This window comes from Manis pentadactyla, chromosome 1 (genome assembly GCF_030020395.1).
Source record: "Manis pentadactyla isolate mManPen7 chromosome 1, mManPen7.hap1, whole genome shotgun sequence".
Classification (NCBI taxonomy): Eukaryota; Metazoa; Chordata; class Mammalia; order Pholidota; family Manidae; genus Manis; species Manis pentadactyla.
Genome location: NC_080019.1, coordinates 122717856 through 122737572, shown reverse-complemented (window position 1 = coordinate 122737572; position 19717 = coordinate 122717856). Strand labels below are relative to the sequence as shown.

Sequence of the window (19717 nt, the reverse complement as noted above, 5' to 3'; positions counted from 1 at the left end):
TTAGCTTGCACAGGACCATGTTAAACAATCCAGGTTGTAAGAGAAAAGAGTAAAAAGTAAGGTCCTCTCCTCTTATTCTTTATACTCTGTCCCTCAGAGCCTCTTCCAGATACAACCACTGTTGCCAGTTTCTTGTGCATGCCTCAAGCTAGTCCACACATATGCAAGTACATACACATGCATGTGTATGTGTGGTGTGTTACCTTTCTTCCAAAATGGTAGCATGTACTGTTTCTCTATCTTGATTTCCTTCTAAAACTATATGAGGGAGACAGTGCCATATCAGAGCATAGAGAGCTGTGCCAATCTCTTTAAATGGCCTATTAGCATTTCATTTTGTTTAACCTATATTTAATTTTTAAACTACCTGCCTACTGATGGACATTTGGGTTGTTTTTTATTTTGCCTTTCATGTGTTTCCTTATCATCCAAGCCTTAACATTATTTTGGAGTAACAGGGTGCAGTGGGAATTGCTAGGGACAGAAACTTGAAATATGAGTTCTCTCCTGTCTTTATTAATCAGCTATTTGTCATTGGGCAAATGCCACAGCGTCCCTGGGTCTCAGTTTTACCATCTGCCAAGTGGAGACACTGGGTTCTAGCTAGTATCTAGCGTTTTTGCCATCCTGTCTGTCTCTGGATCCTTGAGTGTCCCCAAGACCTAGAAACATCTGTGTCCCACAATCAGCCCTGGCTGCAGCTGTTGGGTGGGGCAGACAGGGCTTGGTGACCTGGGCAGCCTCTCCTGGCGCTGATCTCAGTGATGCAATAGTGAACTCAGTCAGGCAAGTTTGGCCTTGCAATCCCCTGGATCCAGCATGATTCAGGGCCTGTAGCGTGGCTTCCCCACCAGCAAATGAGCTGCAAGACACCTTTCTTGGCAATGGGCTTAACGAGGGCTCGGGGATCGTCTGATGACTCATCTGTTTTGCAATGGCAGCAAACTCCCAGAGAGAAAAGGAGGCAGCAAGTGAGCGTGGCTTCCTTCCTGGATTAATGACTGAAGTGTTATGAATGACTAATCAGTTCAGCACGGAGCAGAGCTGGGTGGTCGAGTCGGGGCTGAGGGTAGCACCAAGGCAGATGATGCCCAGGGTGAGAGGGCCGCTCTCTGCCTGAAAGCCTGTGGGTCTCAATGCTCTCCTTTTAGTGGCACAGAACTGGGGTCAGATGTCCTACCTGCACACCCATCTCTACCGTCTTCTAGAGCCTGTCTACCTGGAACATCACTGCAGTCAGCCCATTGCTAACTTCCCCTCCAGCCTCAGCTTTGGTCCTGTGGAGGGAAAGCTAAATGTTTACAGAGAAATCCAGCAGTGAAATCCAAGGCGGGAGGGCTGACTGCATCATTTTGTATGACATACCCTTCTGTGTATCTAAGAAAGAATTTTGAAATTTACCTGTTATTGGGAGGTGCCATAAAGGTGGTAAGAAGAGTTTTTTTCACTCGCTTCTGGGATGAGAACCCCAGATGAAGGACTCCTGGCCTGGCTTGTTTCCTCACGTATCGCAGGCAGCTTACTGCAGGTTCTAGGATTAAGAAGACTGGAGGGAGTACTTCTTCAGGGTGTCTGGCTTCATAACCAATCCACCCCACTGCCTTTCTTTCCTCAAGTTTCCCATTTCTGGCCAGCCCTGGCCCAGCCCTCTACTTTCCAGCGGCCATTAGGCAACTGCCCTTTTCAGTGGCCCGAGGGCAGGTCCCATGTGGGCACTCATGCCTTAGCCTCCCCTGGCCCTGTCCCAGTGTCCTGACATGTGCTCCTTGGGTCTGGGTGTGGGGGCTGTGATGAGTCTCCCTCCTTTCATCTCAGGGCCGGTTCAGTGGTCCCTTTCAGCCCCCTGGCTCCTTGGAAATAGGGGCCCTTTCCTGCAGGCTTCTCCTCCTGGGCATCCTTTTGAAACAGCTCTCCTGACTGACATACAAGAAGTGCTGTGCCATTTTGGGCTTGGTTCACAGGAACTCTCTGAGCATCCTCTGTGTGTCAGGCCACCTGTCTCCAGCAACATGTGCTGGGCCCTGTCTCGGGTGGGGTTTGTGCTGGAACTTGTCTTGGCCCTTCCACAGTCAACCGGCTCTCTGGGGGTTCTCTACTTTTCCCATTCTTTCCACCACATCTCCTTTCCAGGGCTTTGTGGGTCAGCATGCCCTCTTGAGCTTGAAGGGAATCATCCTTTCACATGGGGGTCTGCTCAATTGTACATGCTCCATTGTTGAGGGAAGGATGAGTAGATGATTCTTATCCTGGGCAATGCCACATTTCCTTTGCCTTCAAAATGTTAAAATTGCCTTTTGCTACATCTACCTGGATCATCTGCTCTCAGTCCTCACTCACTTTTTTGGGCATAACTCTGCCTTTCTTGGAACAATGGCAGCCAAGTTCATCTTGTCACAGGAGATGATTTTCAGCTAAATTTTTTTGTAATTTAGGATGAGTCATTCTACTCAGTCTTTTTCTAGGAATTCCCCTCTGAATTCACTTTATGTGCTCAGAGTAGACCAGAGAGGACCTCCCCAAGAGGGAGGCACATTTTTGAGAAGCAGGGCTTCCCAAGGGGAAATCTTTTTTTTTTTCTCTGTAATTCAGAGCCTTTTAACACCTGGATAGCCTAAGTCCCAGTGAAAAATGCCTGAAGAAATGCTCCCTGTCCCTCCACCTCTGCCTGGTGGCTCTGGGCTTTGGGTTTTCACCTCCTCCACCCAGTCCTGCTCCCCCACCCCCACCTCCAAGCCCCTGGGCCTATAGGAGCGCAGGCCCTGCTCCTCAGTGAAAAGGTAATGCCCAAGACTGAAATACATACCAACACTTGTATTTCCTGAGCCTAGAGTAAAGCAAATGCATTGCCTACTAAATAGCTAACAAATTTACTAAATAGTTACTAAATTTAACTAAAGAGATTTTCTTTTTCTTTTCTCTTCTCCACCCCATCTTTTTTCTTGGGTGCTTTTCACACCAAGTCACTGAAATCACAGGTCATAGGAGGTATTTTTCTCTTTAGAAGTCTTTCTGCAGGGAACTATGTCAAGAATGTTTTCATACTTTGGGTTGGATGGGGTGGGAGGAAAAAAAGAGGCTTAATCCCCCTAGATGGGTATTTCTCTGAAAACAGACATGCAAATGCTGGGCTTGTCAAACCCTAAGATGTTTTCTTTATTCTTGAGACTTAGGGCATCCTGCCTGCAGGGCCTGGGAGATCTGACAAGTGATGGAGGGAGCCCTAGTAGTGGAGCAAGCAGAGTCAGGGAGAGGGTGGGCAGGGGAGGCAGAGGCACGCGCCGGATAAGGGGGTCCAAAGGACACTGCCCTGGACCCTGTGCACCAGGCCATTCCTCCCTGGCCCCTTCAGGCTCTGTTAGGTAGGAGCTCCCCTCCCAGCAACTGGAGGCAGAGTTGCAGGAGAAAGCCAAATGCAGGCTCACTGACTTCCTCCAGCTCACTCTGCAGATGGAGGGCTGGCACCTGAATGCTTTGGCCAGCTGGCTGAAGCTCCTATCTGCCAACCTGGGTGCAAAATTAGAGACTTGGAGAGAAATTGCCATGCATTGGGTAGCTACTTGAGGCTTCTAATAAGGAATCTCTAGATTCTCACCCACCAGGAGACCTCAGGATGGGAGAGGAGACATATTTAGCCTGCAGGCTACTAAAAAGGATAGCAAAGCCCCTTATGAAGCCTTGCTGTTCCTAGGTGATGAGTTCACAAGTCTGTGGGAGACAGAGACAAGAAAATGCTTGCACAAGGGCTGAATGCAAAGAGAAAGGTGCAAATATTTCCATCTCCAACCCACACCCCCAAATACGGTTAAAACATCTATAGCAGGTGAGAGAATAGCTTTAAAATATTTTACTGCCTCTGTAGCTCTAGACAAGAGCCATTCTAATTTCTTTAGGTTTTAGTTTCTCAATCCCCTTCTCTTCGCCTAGTGAAAGTATGGAAATGGGCCAGAAGGCAGCCTGCTGTACATGGTGTTGGGCACAGGTCTCCCTAAGATCGCAGGAAGACCCATGGAGTGGGCTGCTGTCTGGCCTATCTCTCTGGCTTATTGTTTTGAGGATCAAATGAGGTAATGGTCATGATTATATCTTGTATATTATAAATCAGTAAATAGCCAAAGGGTTATTCCCTTGAGAACTTGCAGCTTTGACAGCCCCAGTGATGGGACCTGGCCTTGCTCTCCCTGGGGTCTCAGGGCCTGTGAGAGTGCGGCCACATAGTCATTCTTCAACAGATATTTTTTAGAGGTTGGAAAGCAATATCAAATGCTGACAGCCCGCTAGGGCATCAGCCCTCCTCTATGGGTGGGGATATGGAGGCTTGGGAAGGTTGAGTGGCCTGCTTTAGTCCCTACCACTAGCTAATGAGTGAGTTGGGATTTGAGATCAGTCCAGAAGTTCAGGCCCTTTCCATGATGCCTGGGGGTCCTTGTGTCTACTGTCTCTTGACTTGATTGTGTTTAGTTGTTCTTGACAAAGTGGGCTGCTGTACCAGGAAGATGGGGGGCCCTAGAGACAGCTTCGGGACAGTCCCTCCCTGCCTGGCACTAAGGACCATGAAGTTCAGCCCCAATTAACTGCATTAATGCCCTGAGCTCCCCTTCCCAGAGAGAGGCAGAATAATACCTATGATAGGCAGAAAAATAGTGGTTCAAAGATGGCCATGACCTAATCTCTAGGACCTCTGAATATGTTTGTTAATGTCAAAGGGGAGTTAAGGTTGTAGGTGGAATTAAGGTTGCTAACCAGTTGACCTTGAAATGGGGAAATTGGCCAGGCTCATCCAGGTAGGCCCAAGGTAATCACAGGGGTCCTTTTAACTGAGAAGACTGTGGTAGGAGAGCCAGTGTCAGAATGGTGCGATAAGAAAAAGGCTCACCTGGCCACTGCTGGCTTTGAAGATCGAGGAAGGGCCTCAGACCAAGGAGTGCAGGTACCTTCCAGAAGCTGGCAAAAGCAAGAAAACAGATCCTCTCCTAAAGCTTCCAGAAAGGAAACAGCTTGGCCAACCCCTTGATTTTAGCCTAGGGAAACCCATTTTGGCCTTCTGAGCCCCAGTGCTATCAGATAGTACATTTGTGTTGTTTTAAGGTACTAAGTTTGTGATGATTTGTTATAGTAGCCCTAGGAAACTAATACAGCATCTGAGCAGGGAGCAAGCATCAAGTGGGGTTAGCCTAGGCCTTGGACTCCAGAGATGGACATGACAGAAGCAGACACAACTCTCCAAGGCTTTCTGGAACACTCCTCTTACTCTCGCCATGGTGCAGCACCCAAGTGCTCGGAGGCTTTGAGCAGCTTCACGGATGTTCTCTGGCTGTACCTCACCTTGGGCCACATCATGTACCTCTCATTTCCATCCTGGGGCTTTCTGCTTCATGGCCTAGACGTGTGCCAATGGGCATCCTTGAATTGCACAGGACCAGCCTTGACCCACAGTGGATGGGAACCTATGGATAAACGTTTCTCCTTTTCCACTCTCAGATGGGCAGTTCAGAGATGCTTTTGAGGAGTTTCCAAGAAACTGAGCACTCCTTTCCCAGGTGGAAGCTGCTACACTAATGCATCCTTGTACTGGGTCACCCCTTCCCCCTGACTCCCTCTCAACTGAACCTCACTCCTGCCTGGGGGTCATCACCCCCATGAACACCTCTGTGGGAACTGTTGTTTCCAGCCCTGCTCTTGGAAGAAACTGTTAAGAATATGCTTGAACAGAACAGCTGCTCATCTAGTGTTTGTTCAAAAGTATGTCCCCTGCCCAGTCTCACAGAGCTCTCAGGAGCTTGTGAGGGTGAGGGGTGTTGGGTATGCAGAGAGCAGCGCAGCTGTAGACGAGTCTGTCCTGGGGTCTTGGCTGAGGACACTTGCTGGTGTAGAGATGGATAAAGTCTGGATAGGCAGTTTCCAGGTTCATGGGGACGTCCAGGGCTCTACTTACTTAGTTACCCACGTTCCCCTGACTCTGGCAGGCTTCTCTCCGAGCATACCACTGTTCCTACCATTCAGAACAGATGTTTTTCTGATGAACTTAATTGGATCATTAGCGAGCAGGCTACAAAATGGATGATTTGAGAGGGCTGGGAAGCTGGAGGCCTCCTGGCCCCAGGGCCGGGCAGCTGTTCCCAGGCTGGCTGAACATGCCTTTGCAGGGGCTCCCTCCCCAACCCCATCCAAAGCTGTCTCTGTCATGCTGATAGGCCAAGCTGCCCTCTTGCAAGTGGGGCTTCCCTACCAACCATGCCCAGAACAGATGGAAACGAATCTCTTGGGCATCTCCAAAAGCTGATGTGGTTTTCACAGCGGGTGGAAGGGTGAGGGGGAGCAGACAACCCAGCCCCTTCCCACGGCCATTTGGGAGGCCACACTGGTTGTCCAGCTGTCCATGTTCACTCCCTGTGAAAGGGGTGGGGCTTGAGCTTGGGGGATCCACTTCAGCGGAGGTGAGACTAGGAACTAGAAATACAAAATATCCCAATTCCTTATGGTTTTAAACCTGAGCTCCAAAGAGCTGTGGGGGGTGGGAACCCCTTAACATCAATGCCTCACCAGAACCAAGCTGCTTTCCAGCCTATATGGCAGTGATGCGTAAAAGGCTAGACTAGTCACCAGTCTCCAGATGTCCCCCTCCCTTCCCCCACTTCCTGCCTTGTATCCCCTGTTCTTTGCTTCCACCCCAGCCTCCCCTCTGCACAAGCACATTGTCTTGCCAATGGGTTTCAGCCCCAGGCAAGTTCGCTGTGGATTCAGTGTGACCAAAGAAATGACACTAAAACGTTCTTGGGGTGAAAGGGTTATACCCAACTTTATTCCCACGGTGGCAGGTCAATCACTAAAATCTCATTCACTCAGAGCGAGTCTGCATGCAGCAAGCCGGTCTCTGCCTCTGGGCCCCTCTGCCTGCACAGCTGTCCTGCACAGCCATCCTCTGGGCACAGCCATCCCAGTCTCTGTCCTCATTGCTGCCAGCACTCCAGCCTCTGCTCTGCTCTCCTGAAGCCTTGCAGCTGTGCCACCATGTCACCCAGAGCACTGGGCAGGCCTCTTTAAGAGTCAATAACAGCGTATTGTCCACACATGAGTTAGCTGACCAGGGCCAGGTGAGAATCCTGGCCACAGGAACTTTCATTTTTCATTTTATCCACACACATCCACCTTATCCCTCTAGACCTGACTCAGATGCCACTGTCTCCAGGAAGCTGTCTGCTCCTGCCACCTCTCTCTGCCATCCTCTGATTTTAGCAATAATCCGCTGTTCTTTCTTTGAAGCCCCCAAGGGCTCCATCTGCATCGCTCAAATGAAACCAGTGACTTTATGGCTGGGATCATAATTACTTGTGTACTTGGTCATTCCTCCCACTGCCCTGGGGCCTCTTCAGAGCAGAGAATGGCTCTTCCTTGGCCCCTCGTCCTCATGGGAAGAGCTTGGTCAGATGTCTTCTCTGGTTGGTTGGTTTTGTTTTTAGTTTTAATGAGTGCATGTGAAAAAGCTGGTGTCTAAACTGCCTCTTCCAAAGACATTGTCTTAGTCTGCTTGGGCTGCTATAATAAAACACCATAGACCCAGTGGCTTAAACAATTAACATTGATTTCTCACAGTTCTGAAGTCTGGGTGGTCCAAGATCAAGGTGCCCCAGGTCTGGTGTCTGGTGAGGGCCCACTTACTGGCTTGTAGGATGCTGCCTTTTAACTCTGTCCTCCTGTGGGGAAGAGAGGAGCCCTGGTCTCTTCCTCTTTTTATAAGGACACTAATCTCATCATGGGGTCCCACCATCAAAACCTCATCAAACCTAATTACCTCTCAAAGGCTCTGTCTCCAAGTACCATCACACTGAGGATTAGCACTTCAACATAGGAATTCTGGGGAGATATGAACATTTAGTCCATAGCATTATCTTGTAATAACAACCCCTGAATTAACGATTAGGAATTCTGTTAAAAACAACCCTCTTCTCAGTAACTGTTATAGGACAGGCATTGGGCTGGGAGTTGGAGGGAGGTTTTCCATGGTGGTGAGACCCAGTGCCTGCCCTCCAGGAGCTCACGGTCCAGCAGATTGCCACTGCATAGCAGAATGGTGCACACCATCAGAAGTAGGATGGCCAGGGATGGCGGGGGCAGAGTGGGGATCAGAGCGTGCCAGGCTCCCGGGAGGGAGAAGAGGCATCTTGCAAGGGCTGCCTCAGGGCAGGCTCAGCCACCAACTCTGGCCAGGACCTAATGGGCTTTGAAAATAGTCCTGGGTAGATGGCAAGGTACAGTTTAGAAGCCTCTTCCTCCTTTTAGTTGGTTTGCATATTGTCTTATTCAGGTTTTTCAAGGCTTTGCAAGTCTCCAAGTACTTGAAGTTTTGTAATGTTTTTGAACAATGGCGTTGGGTGTGAGTTGTGCTGTCCAACATAGTAACATTAATTAAATGCAATAAAATTGAAATTCAGTGTTTTAGTCACATTATCCACATTTCTAATGCTTGGCAGCCACACGTGACCAGTTGCTACCATATTGACAGCACAGAACAGGACTGTGCCATTATCATTGAACACTGCACTGGGCACTCTGGCACCTAAAGTTGCTTTTTAGTCACTGGCTTTTAGTGTTTTCTGAAAGGGTTAGCTATTTTTGTTGTCTTCTACCTTTTTCCTGAAATGATTGCTCCCTTTGGTCTCTCCCCAAGGGCTTTTTTGAGGACTCCAGTTGGGAGCGCTGATGTTGATGTCCTGGAGGTCCAGTCTCACCTCCACTGTTTTGCATTTCACTGGAGCAAGTGGCTTTGCTTTTTTGTGCCTACTTTTCTCCAGGCTGGCAGTACTGCCCCTCTTGCCTCTCAAGCCACTGTAAGAAGAAATGAAAAGGCTTTAAGCTGGCCAGAAGAAGCGGTGGCCATGAGACAAAAGTAGTAATGATCTTTTTGTCCCCGGGCAGTACCTGCCCATTTGCAGGCTGGATCACACTGACCCAGTGCCTTCCCGCAGGTGGGACTGTGAGGGAAGCCAGGTAGTCTGGGAGCCAGCTTTTCTGAAGTTCTGTCAGAATCCTTTAAAACACAGCACCTATCCTATGAGTTGAAGATAACATCAGGACAAGCTTCATGTGAGTTATAAATGTACTATTTGATAGTACATTTTATATTGTACTTTCCTCTAGACCACATTTACTTGTTTTTTAGACCATATTTATACTTTTGATATTCAAAGAGTGAAAGGGGCATCTTTGGTGTGACAGCAAATGCAACTTCCACAGTAGTTTGCAGCCTGCTGGGAGCTCAGGCATGTGTAACTGCCTATGACAGCATGCAGAGAATGCAACTCATTGCAGGGTCTCAGTGGGCCACACTGACAGGTCTTCCAGGACAGTCACTATTATACACAAGCCCCTACGCCAAGGTGCAGAGCTGGCACACCAAACAGGAAAACCTCAGCAGGCAACACCCTTCAGCTAGTCCTTCCCCCAAATTTTTACTGCTTTGCACATACCCCATTACTGTGTTAGTATTGGGCATAGAGAGATGATAGAACCAGATTCTTGTCCTCCAGGCTTAAAACTTGTTACTGAGAACTTAGAAAAGTGCCTAGTTTTGCTGAAATAAAACCTGTTTTACATGGAAGTGATTCCGAGGCATCCCACACCAACAAGCTTTCTTTTTCCCACCGTCTCCTTAAATTCAGATGTTGGCTTAATAAGTATTCACAGAGCACCTCCTGCATGTGGGGCCCTGAGCCTGGAGCTGAGACAGATGCTGAGATAATCAGTGAGGGCCTTGGGCCAGAGAGCCCACAGTCCATGATGGACATGATCCTGTGTCAGTTTACGAAGCACACTCTCAACAGCCCTCTGAGATCAGATCCACTGGGAAAGAGCACACACTCACCCAAGAACCATCAGCCTTAGAGCTGGCAGAGTGCTGTTAGAACTTTCCCCTCCCATGACTTACTGCGACCTTTTCCCAGCGACCTTCCCACGAGGCTCTCTGTGGGTATGAGTGGCCTCTGTAGCTGGTGTTTGACAGGCCTGGGTAGGGATTCCTATTCTCCCAGAATTCAATGTGCCTGTTTCCTTGGCAGGGTCAGCAGCCATTTCTTATGGCCTCTGTGAAAGTCAGCCTTGGAAATGTCTCCAAAGAGGCTTTAGTCCAGTTTCTTTCAACTGGGGAAACTGAGGCCAAAAGAAGGAAAACGGCTCCCTTTGGGTCCCGTGAAGCAAAGCAGTGACTCAGTGTGTCTTGGAGACCTCAGGGTTTGCACTGTTGCTCTTAAGGTATCTGAAGAAGGACATGGCATGGGAGGGGGTGCCCTGCTGCCTACAACACATTCACAAGATAATCTGTCAAGGGAAGGAAGGAAAAAAACAACAGTGAACAAGCCATCTATTCTTGTCTGCACCATTTTCCCATGTCAGGAGCAGACTGTGTTGAAAAATTTAGGTTTCCCCTTTCATGTTTCCTTTCACTGCACTCTGAACAAAATGCCTTTCTTTCTCCCTTTTCTTTGGCGGAACCTTGACCAAGGCTGTAGAAAAAGAATCTTTTAAGAACATATATATCTATCTATCGATATACATTCAGCCCCTGACAGTGACACGGAACTGTAGTGCCTCTTAATTACCCAGGAAGTGACAAGGTCAAGAGGTGTCTGAAGGCTGCCTTGTGGTTCTGTGCATTGATTTCTCACCATTGTCACTGCTTTACAAGCTGGAGTGGGGGGCCACGGTGCCTGGTTTGTGTCCACTTTGGGATTTCTTCCTTTCTTCCTCACTCGCTTTTTTTTTTTATTTGAAAAGAAACTTCTGGCATTTGGGGTGTTGATTAGAAATTCATAAAAGCAGGATGTATTTTGGATTGGCTGACCAGTCAGAATTGCTGCCTGGGCACTTGGGGAGAAGGTGAACTTCTTGCAGAGAGACCCTGCCGCCATTCCGATGCCCCCATTCTCTGGCCACTCTCTCCCAATTTCTTCCTATTATCTTTGGATTTTCCAGGAGAAAATGACAACTATTTTAATGCCCATGAATAGACACTGGCTGTATTCATGACACACAGATAAGTTGTGCCCTTTTCCTTCACATACAGTATTTTTGCAAAGGAGGGGAACTGAGGCTTTGAATCATGGTCATCAAGAAATTCTATTACAATACAGAAACAGAACCAAAGGTGTTTCTGGAAACCTTGGATCAGAGTTTTAGAAATTCCTGGGTAGTGTTGTTGAATTGTACTTTGGGATAGAGAAGCCAGAGCCTTCCCTCGAGAAGACAGAGAAACTGGTAGTGCACAGAGGCTTACCTGAGCTTTTTGTTCTGCAATAAAAACTATGGACAGTGATTACATTACAAGAGCAGAGAAGTGGTTAATTCCTGGTCTGATAATAGAGGAGCTCTTCAAAATGTAACCAAGTCCTTGTGGATGTTAGAATTTCTATTAAGAAGAAAAGTCAGAGCCTACAGCATGCAAGTCTCCAGTCTTTAATTTTCCATGCCAGAGAGGAGCTTACTGTGCAAACAGAACTCTGGAATCTTCCAGAGCTCTTAGGAAGAAGTCAGGAATATAGCATTTTTCTCTTCATTGTACAAATGACACCTTGGAAAGTTAAGGCCCCAAATCTAATGGTGCTAAAAATAGAACCTATATGAAGAGAAATCTTACCTCTCTTTAGAGAAGTCTGGGATTTTCTTCCCAAACCTGCTTTTCATCAAGGTTTGAAACCTACCTAGAATGGATAAACCAGTACTTTAAGTTTTAAGGTATAAAGGACAGAGTGAGGAGTTGGTAGTCGGGACTCATGGTAGATCTTTAGTCTCTATATCTGATCTTGTGCAAGCCACTGCCCCTCTCTAGACCTTGCTTTCCTCGTCTGAAAAATGAGCAGTTGGATTGGTTGACCTCTGATTCTGTTAAGACCCAAAGAGCAGGAACAAGAATGTATTGACGTCTACTTCTGAATGCTAGTAAAACTCATCAGGCTTCAGGTGAGGGACAAATTAAAATATATCTGGCCCTTTGTCAAATATAGTATTGACTACAACAGGACTTGGGATCCAGCCTGAATTAAATATTTCTGATGCCTATTCCCAAGATCAGAAATAGATTATGGATAGATAGACAAGACATAGAAGTTGTTAAATAAATAGTGAAAAAGTAAGTATATCTGGGTGTCTGCATCATGTTAATATGAGTATGTCTCATAGCTGTCTGTCTCATCATCCATCCCTACACAGGGGACAGGGATGGACTCCATAACAAGAAGGTTTAGAAAAGTGTTATGGGGCTCAAATGGAGGGAGAGATCCCTTCTAGATGGAGACATTAGAGAATGCTCTAATGGAAGGGCTGGCATTTGAGCTGAATTTTGAAGGATGGGTACCGTATGAAGAAGAGAAGAGTAGGGTAGACAGCATGAGCAAAGGCACAGAGATAGGAAAGTCCTGTGCTCTCTGGGACACTGAGTAGTTGAGAAAAAAGGTCCAATAAGAAAGAAGACTGAAGAAACACCAGCTTTGGGGATCAAGGCAATTAAAAGGAGTAGCTAGCAGTGTTTTGGAGGACCTTGGAACCAGCCATCTTTACAGTAGAGACAGTGCCAATGAGAATGAGGTTAAGGAGGTGGGAGGGATGGGGAGCGACTAGACAATTTTGTTATGGGAAAGGGTGTGTGAAGAAAGTATGGAAAAGCAAAAGGAAATCCTGTGTATTGAAGTTTTCAAGTGCCTCACATTCAGTTTTCAAGAGTTCTACAAGTAACTCTTTTAAAATTTTGAAAAGTCAAGGAGATTTTATGTTTGTAAGAGACTCATTAAGGAGTGGGAGGTAGGAGGGTTTGAAAGGAATTTTACTGTTTTTGTGTGAGACAAGAGCCTTTCCACCTTCCTGCACCTGGCTCTCTTATGCTGTATTTCTGGAATTGCAGAAATGGAAGGCCGAGTGGGTGGAGTCCACTCAGTGTCCTGAGCCAGATGGATTTCCAGCCTGGAAGCACCGCATGGACTGAGGACAGGAAGAAGAGCAGAGATCTGGCTGGAATCCTGTCTTTGCTCCTCTGTAGGTGCGTGACTTGGAGGAGTTGCGCAACATCTTAAAATAGCATCATTAAAATGTTTATAGTATGGATGAGTTACAATGGAAGATGAAAAAAAAAAACAAACCCAAACTTTAAGTCCCACAAATATGTTGATCGTTCACAGGTTATCTCATTTTATCCTGGATAGCCCACCCACTGAGGTAGGAATTATTTCCCTTATTTTGCAAATGAGAAAGTTGAGGCTCTCAGAGAGTGAGAGTAACATTCCCATGATCACACAGCTAGTTAAGTGATGACAGAACAATGTTTCAAAATCAACACCCTGGGTGATCTTTGAGAAGTTACTTAATGATCTTTGTGCAGCCATTGGTAGAACTCTTAGAGACAAGGATTCCTGACTGCCCTGGGCTATTAAATAGTCAACATGTATCTCTGTATGTAAAAGAGGAATAGAAGGTTGGGATTGGAGGAAGGGAATGTATATGAGGGAGTGGGGAGAACTGGGAGGAAAAGTAACTTTGCACGTTCCTTAAATGGATTCCTCAAAAGTGGGGGAGGGGGCAGAGAGGTGGGGAAAGATGAGGGGAACTGTGGGGATGACTTGGCCACATGACCTCAGTGCCCTTCAGCTGCCCAGCCCGCACTACGCTCTGCGACTGGGGGACCTAGTAACCACAGTAGGCGGCAAAGCAAATAATGCCTTGTTGATTTTGCTAAAAGAAAGTAAGAGAAAACACAGTTTACTCCCCAAGGCCCATGTGCTGAACCAGCTGCTTTGCTGCCCCCGTGCCGGGCTGCGGGCCTCTGCTCCTGTGCTGGTGTGTGTTTTCTAGTGAAGAATATCCAGGCTTTTTCTCTGCAGTGCCCTTTTCTTATCTTATAATTAATAACCAGCAAAATGCTTAGGTCTTAAGTGTTCTGTTTTTTGATCAATGCATATCAAGGCCTGGAACGTTTCTCTCATCCCAGAACTTTGCTCAGAGTCCTTCCCAGTCAATCTCTGTCCCCCTCAGCAATCATGATCTAATTTCTATCACACTGGCTAATTTTGATTTATTCTAGAATTTTGTATAAATGCAATCATACAGGGTGTTCTGCTCATGTTTGTCTTTTTTCACATAAAATGATTCTTTGAGATTCATTCATGTTGCATGTCTCAGTAGATCATTTATTTTTACCCATTCTAGTTTATGAATTACAGTGAAGGTATATAGTATTCCACTGTATGAATACAGTGCCACTTATTTATCCTCTTTTGATGGGCAACTGGGTTGTTTCCAGTTATGGTCTATCATGAATAATACTGCTACAGACATTCTTGTATGAGACTCTTCATAGACACATATATATTTTAATTTCTCTTACGTAATTACGTATGAGGAGAATTGCTATGTCATGGGGTAGATGCGGTGCTGTGCTGGAGTGGACTGGTACCAGCCAGCGAGAGGCGACTGTGCTCACCTCTTCCCAACTGTGACACCATGTTGGCAGCTTGAAGTCAGCTGTGGTGGAAGTATTTATATCTTTTTTTCTTCTGGGGAGCCAGTTGTTAAGGATTTATCAGTGTATCACTGGGTTGATGTATGTTTAACTTTTTAAGAAACTATCAGTTTTTCAAAGTGGCTGTAACATATATTATTTCCATCAGTGTTGTATGAGAGTTCCAATTGCTCTACATCTTCTCCAACACCTGGCTGTTGTCAGTTTTTAATTATAGCCATTCTGGTAAGTATTAGGTGGTATCTCATGGTAGTTTTAATTTGTGTTTTTTTGGTGACTGATGTTGTTTGAGGGCTTTCAGATGTACTTATTGTGGTCATTTGCATATCTTTCACATAGTGTTTAGTCTTTGGCCATTTCTTAAAAATGAGGTTGGTTGTCTTTTTATTATTGAGTGGCAGGAGTTCTTTATATATTCTGCATATAAGCCCTTTGTCAGGTATGTTTTTCTGTGAACATTTTCTCCTAGTCTGTGGTTTGCCTCTTTCTTGATGGCATAATGTTTTGTGAACACACATCTGAAATTTTGATGTCATACAGTTTGTCCATGTTTTATTTACGATTCTTATTTTCTGTGTCCTAAGTAATCCTGTTGTGTTTCTTCTACCTGGACTGGCCTTCCCTGATGCCTCTGTCTGAAGACCTACCATTCTTCTTGGCCTAACATAAAGGTCAGCTCTTTCTGAAGCTTCGAGCAGCAGTATTCTCAACTCTGTACCTCCACTTAGGTCATACCTCTCTGATCACCCTATGATATAGTTGTCTCCTTATGGGTCTTTCCCAAATGTGATTGGGAGCTCAAATTGTGGATGCTACCCCCAGAATCTGAATTTTGATCAATGAGCAGTTTTCTAAATGTTTGCTTTTGCATCTCTCAAATGGTTGCTAAAGTGGTCTGTGATCAAGTCTTCCATAGCCTATCGGTAAATAGGCAACTAAGGGAATGGGTTCCGGCCAGATTGGCAGTCCGCCCCATACAGACTCAGAGGTGGAGAACCAACGTGATGGAGAGCGCCCCCCCCTCCCCACATCCTTGTGGCAGTTCCCGTCTGAATCTAGCGGCAAGAGTAGCGCCGCCCTGAGCAAGCCTCTTCTGAGTCCAGTTTCCCCCGTGAAAAGCTGGGAGTACCAATACCTGCTCCCCTAACTCCTCTGCGTCTTCTCAAGAATGTGTGGATAGAGTGAGCACCCGGTACTGTGGAAACTGCTCACAGCTGTATAGACGCACCGGGTGCAAGCCAAGAGGGACTCCCTTCAGCCTTCTTGCCTGCCTTCGTTCACGCGTTCATTTATTCATCCCACCTTATTCAGCACCTAGTGAGCCTCACGGAGTTGAGAAAGCCCTCTGAGCCTCTGTATCCAGACGTCCAAGGGTTAAGCAGGCGGCGCGGGCCCCTGCGTCCCCGCCCCGGCCACCCCGGCGTGGGGAAGGCGGGAAGGCGGCAGCGGGTGCCAAAGTCAGAACCTGCTGGTCGGCAGCTCCCGGCGCTGCCTTGACTCGGGGCCAGGCCTGGCGCGGCCGCCGGCTGTGGAATGTGTTAGCGCCATGTGTCACCGCCCCAGACTGTGGGAAAACGCTGCTCCGCTCACCTCCCAGCAGCTGCCCCGCGCCCGCCCGGGCTGAGCCGGGAAATGGGAGCTGCCTGCCGCCAAGGCCCCCGGGGCATTTCGAGCCTCTGCGGGGCCCACACCCACCGGCGCCCCGTCTGCTCCTGGGACCAGCGAGGGATGGGGCAGCCCCATGGGGCCTCTCCTGCCCTTCAGATTCCGGCGGAACGATCTAGTCTCTTTCTGTTTAATTAGGTTAGTGCTGTTAATAGGGTGGTCTTGAAAGTCGGACCTCACCCAGAGAAGGGCTAGAGGCCCTCCCCACTGAGCACCGAACTGGCCTCACACCAGGCACCCTGAGGTCACGCTCAGTCAACTGAGAGCTCTGAGTGGGAGGCCCTGCTGCGCCTACTTCCCCCAAATCAGAAACGGCTTCTTCCAAGACTGCACAGGTGATCCGTGCCACCCTGCAGAGTCAGGCCTCCACTCTGTGGCCCAGCCTGGCACCTGGTGTGAGTGGGACTCACGTGGTGATCAGAAATTCCGCAGATGAGGGCCTTCTAAAGCTAGCCACGCTGGAGGCTTATCCAAGGTCACCCTGCTGGGTGGCAGCAGAGCTGCTTCTAGAATCCCAAGTCCAGTGCCCCTTCTGTGCCACACGCCAATGCTCTCCTTCTAGGCCTAATGTCCCTTCTCAGCAGCTTAGTGCCCCTAATTGAGTTCACTGCCTAAACTAGAGGAGTTGGGGATAGGACGCTTGGGGATGAGGGTAAACCAAGTATCATGGGGCTCTGGCAGCTTTGTGTAAAGGTGGCTTCATGCTGCCAGAGGTCCTACTCCTCTTATCTTGGCCTGTCTTCCTGGGGTGCACCACCTTACAAGCCTTACATCCTGTTTAGTGAAAGCTCTGCCAGCACTTTCCATTTCTGCACTGGGCTCCTGCTTGTCCTTCAGTGTCCACTGCCAAAGTCAGGGTGCAATGGGGTCTCTCTCGAACTCCTGAAACACTTGGTCCCTGTCTCTTCTTATGGCATTTGTAACCACTTATAACTCATCATCTGCATGTCCTCTTTTCCACAATTTCTTAAGGACTGAATCTATGTTGGTCTCCTTTCTCTATCCTCCCACAAACAATAATTTAGGGGTTCTGCTTATGGTATCTGCCCTACTCATTGGCTGAAAAAACTAGCAAATGAAAGCTTTTCAATTCAATTTCTCAATGGCTCACAATTTCACTTACAAGGTTTGTGACCTTGGCAAGTTACTTACCCTCTTTAAGTCTCAGTTTTCTTACCTGTAAAGTGGAGAAAAATTCGTTTGGTATTGGGTCTGATTTACGCAGTGGCTGGCATGCAGCAGGTGGTCAATTATACATACATACTATTTCAATATGGTACTTCTCTTTGTTAGCTGAGTGGCTAGAGAAACTCCTTGTCGCATTCGTGTGGATTGTCATCTGTGTGTTTGCCCTTTCCCAGTGTTCTGCCAGGGGCTGTGGAGACAGAGCCAAGACTGGACACCGAGAAGCAAATGTCTGGGTGAGGTAAGTGTGTGCCTTTGAAGATGTCCCACAGTCAACTGGAAAACTCCTGTGCTCTCAGGACCACTGGTCCTCCTCTATCAGCACATGACTTTTAACCAGCTAAACATGTCTTGAGCTGCTGTGTGCCATGCTTTGTGCTGGGCCTGTGGGTAATGCAAACTCTTATGCTTCTACCTACAGAGAGCTCTCCTTAATGGAGGAGCAAAATGGACAGGCACATGGAAAATCACTGAGTCGGCAAGATAGAGTGTCATTCATTTAGGACTATCATGTGAGGGGTAGGTGATGAGTGACACAGGGTTCTGAGAAAGGAGAGGGCAGTGATGGTGAGTGTCTTAGCTCAAGCTGCCATCACACAATATCAGAGACTGGCTGGCTTCAACAACAGCAATTTATTCTCCCGCGGTTCTGGAGGCTGGAAAGGTAAGAACAAGGGGCTGGCCTGTTTGCTTTTTGCTGAGAGCTCTCTTCCTGGCTTGCAGATGGCTACCTTCTTGGTGTGTCCTCAGGTGGCAGAGAGAGAGAGAGAGAAAGCGCAAGCGAGCAAGCTCTTAGGTATCTCTACTTATAAAGACACTCATGCTATTGGCTTAGGCCCTTACTCATAAACTCTTCTGTCACTACTTCCTTAAAGGCCCTATCTCCAAATACATTTCACATTAGGGAAGTTAGGATGTTAACACATGAATTTTTGGGGGAGACACAATTCAGCCCAGAGCAGTTGGTAATGGTGTGACTTGAAGGTCCTTGGATAGCTGGGTGGAGGGCCTGCCTGGGGAAAGGAGTAGCTTGGGTGGAAGTGCAGGGGCAGGGGAGTGAGCAGGCAGGAGCCCGACCTTGCTGGTACCAAAAGCTGTGATGGGTGGGAAGTAAGTTTGAGATGCCTGAGGTATGACCAGATTCTGGAGAGTTTGGGGTGTTGAGCTTGTGCCTTATATACCTAGAACAGGAACTGAAGAAGGTTTGGGAGGGGAGGAGTAAATGCTTGTTAAATAACATGGCAACAAGAAGGCTCTGAAAATGCTTCTTGTGGGCACAACATGTAGGAAATCTTATCCCAGTTTTCACATGAGGGCCCTGAGGCTGAGAAAGGTCAAGTGATCAGAGGCAGGTCAACAGCAATTAGTGGGGTGCCAGGGTCAGATATGGTGCTTGGCTGGCTCCACAGCCAAACCCCCTTCCATTGTCTGCCTAGGCCCCTGAGTACTAGGTGGGGAGAGGGGTCACAGGCAGGTCCACATGGTGGGCTTGTGACAAGTGGATCAGAGGGAGGAGAGAGGAGAGGCCAAAGCAGAAACAGTCTAGATGAACCCCCTGACCTGGCTATGAAACTGTTAGGGAGCAGTGGAGAGTGAATTTGAACTGAGTCTTGAGGAATGAGGAGGATTTGGACTGGATGGGCAAGAAGAAAGCAAGGCATTTTATATCTGTTGGGATATTTTGGTTGCTGTTATAGTAATTGTTTAAGATGGCACTCTGAACCATACATTTAAGCTAACGCTTTAAATAGTAACACACCAGATTTGACCTAAATTCAAACAATACAATAGTACAGACAGAAAGACAGAAACATCTGGAAGATATTGTCTGTGAGCAATGGTTTTTCTGATAAATCAGAATCCATGGGTCTGACTTAAAGGGAAGCTAACCATTTTCTAGATGAAGAAACTGAGGCTCAGAAAGAACAAAGGCTGTCTAAAGCTACACAGATAGTAGGTGGCAGAGCAGCTGACCCAAGATCCATCTGGCCCCCGTATTTGTCCTCTTTCCATCGCCATGACTCTGACACCAGGTCTGTTTGGCACCTGGATATAGGGTATCCTTGTAGTAACTATATTTTCCAAACCCCAAACAGGGATACATGGTCTGACAAGTGTGAAGATACTTATGGGCACAAGAGGTTAGAATGTTTTAAATTAGGACCATCCCAGCAAATCCAGGACATCTGGTGATCCTAGATATCTAGGGGCTGCCCGCACCCTTGGCACGAGGCTGGCTTTTGCCATTTAATACTCTTTCCCATCCTGAATGCCCAAGGTCTATTTTTTGGTTGGAGCATATGCCACAGACAAGTGAGAGACATTTAAAAAGATCAAACAGCTGCAGAGAGATTGCAGTGGGCATTCTTT

The 19717-nt window shown here is 47.5% G+C and overlaps 1 long non-coding RNA gene across 1 annotated transcript in view; it reads left to right on the top strand.

The window, feature by feature from the left end:
* Positions 1-14481: 14481 nt before the first annotated feature.
* LOC118907089 (uncharacterized) overlaps positions 14482-19717 on the top strand; it is a 59159-nt gene continuing 53923 nt past the window's right edge. Inside the window, exons 1-2 of the long non-coding RNA XR_008997304.1 lie at positions 14482-16300; positions 17524-17588. This is a non-coding gene — a long non-coding RNA (uncharacterized LOC118907089). The remainder of the gene's footprint in view (positions 16301-17523; positions 17589-19717) is intronic.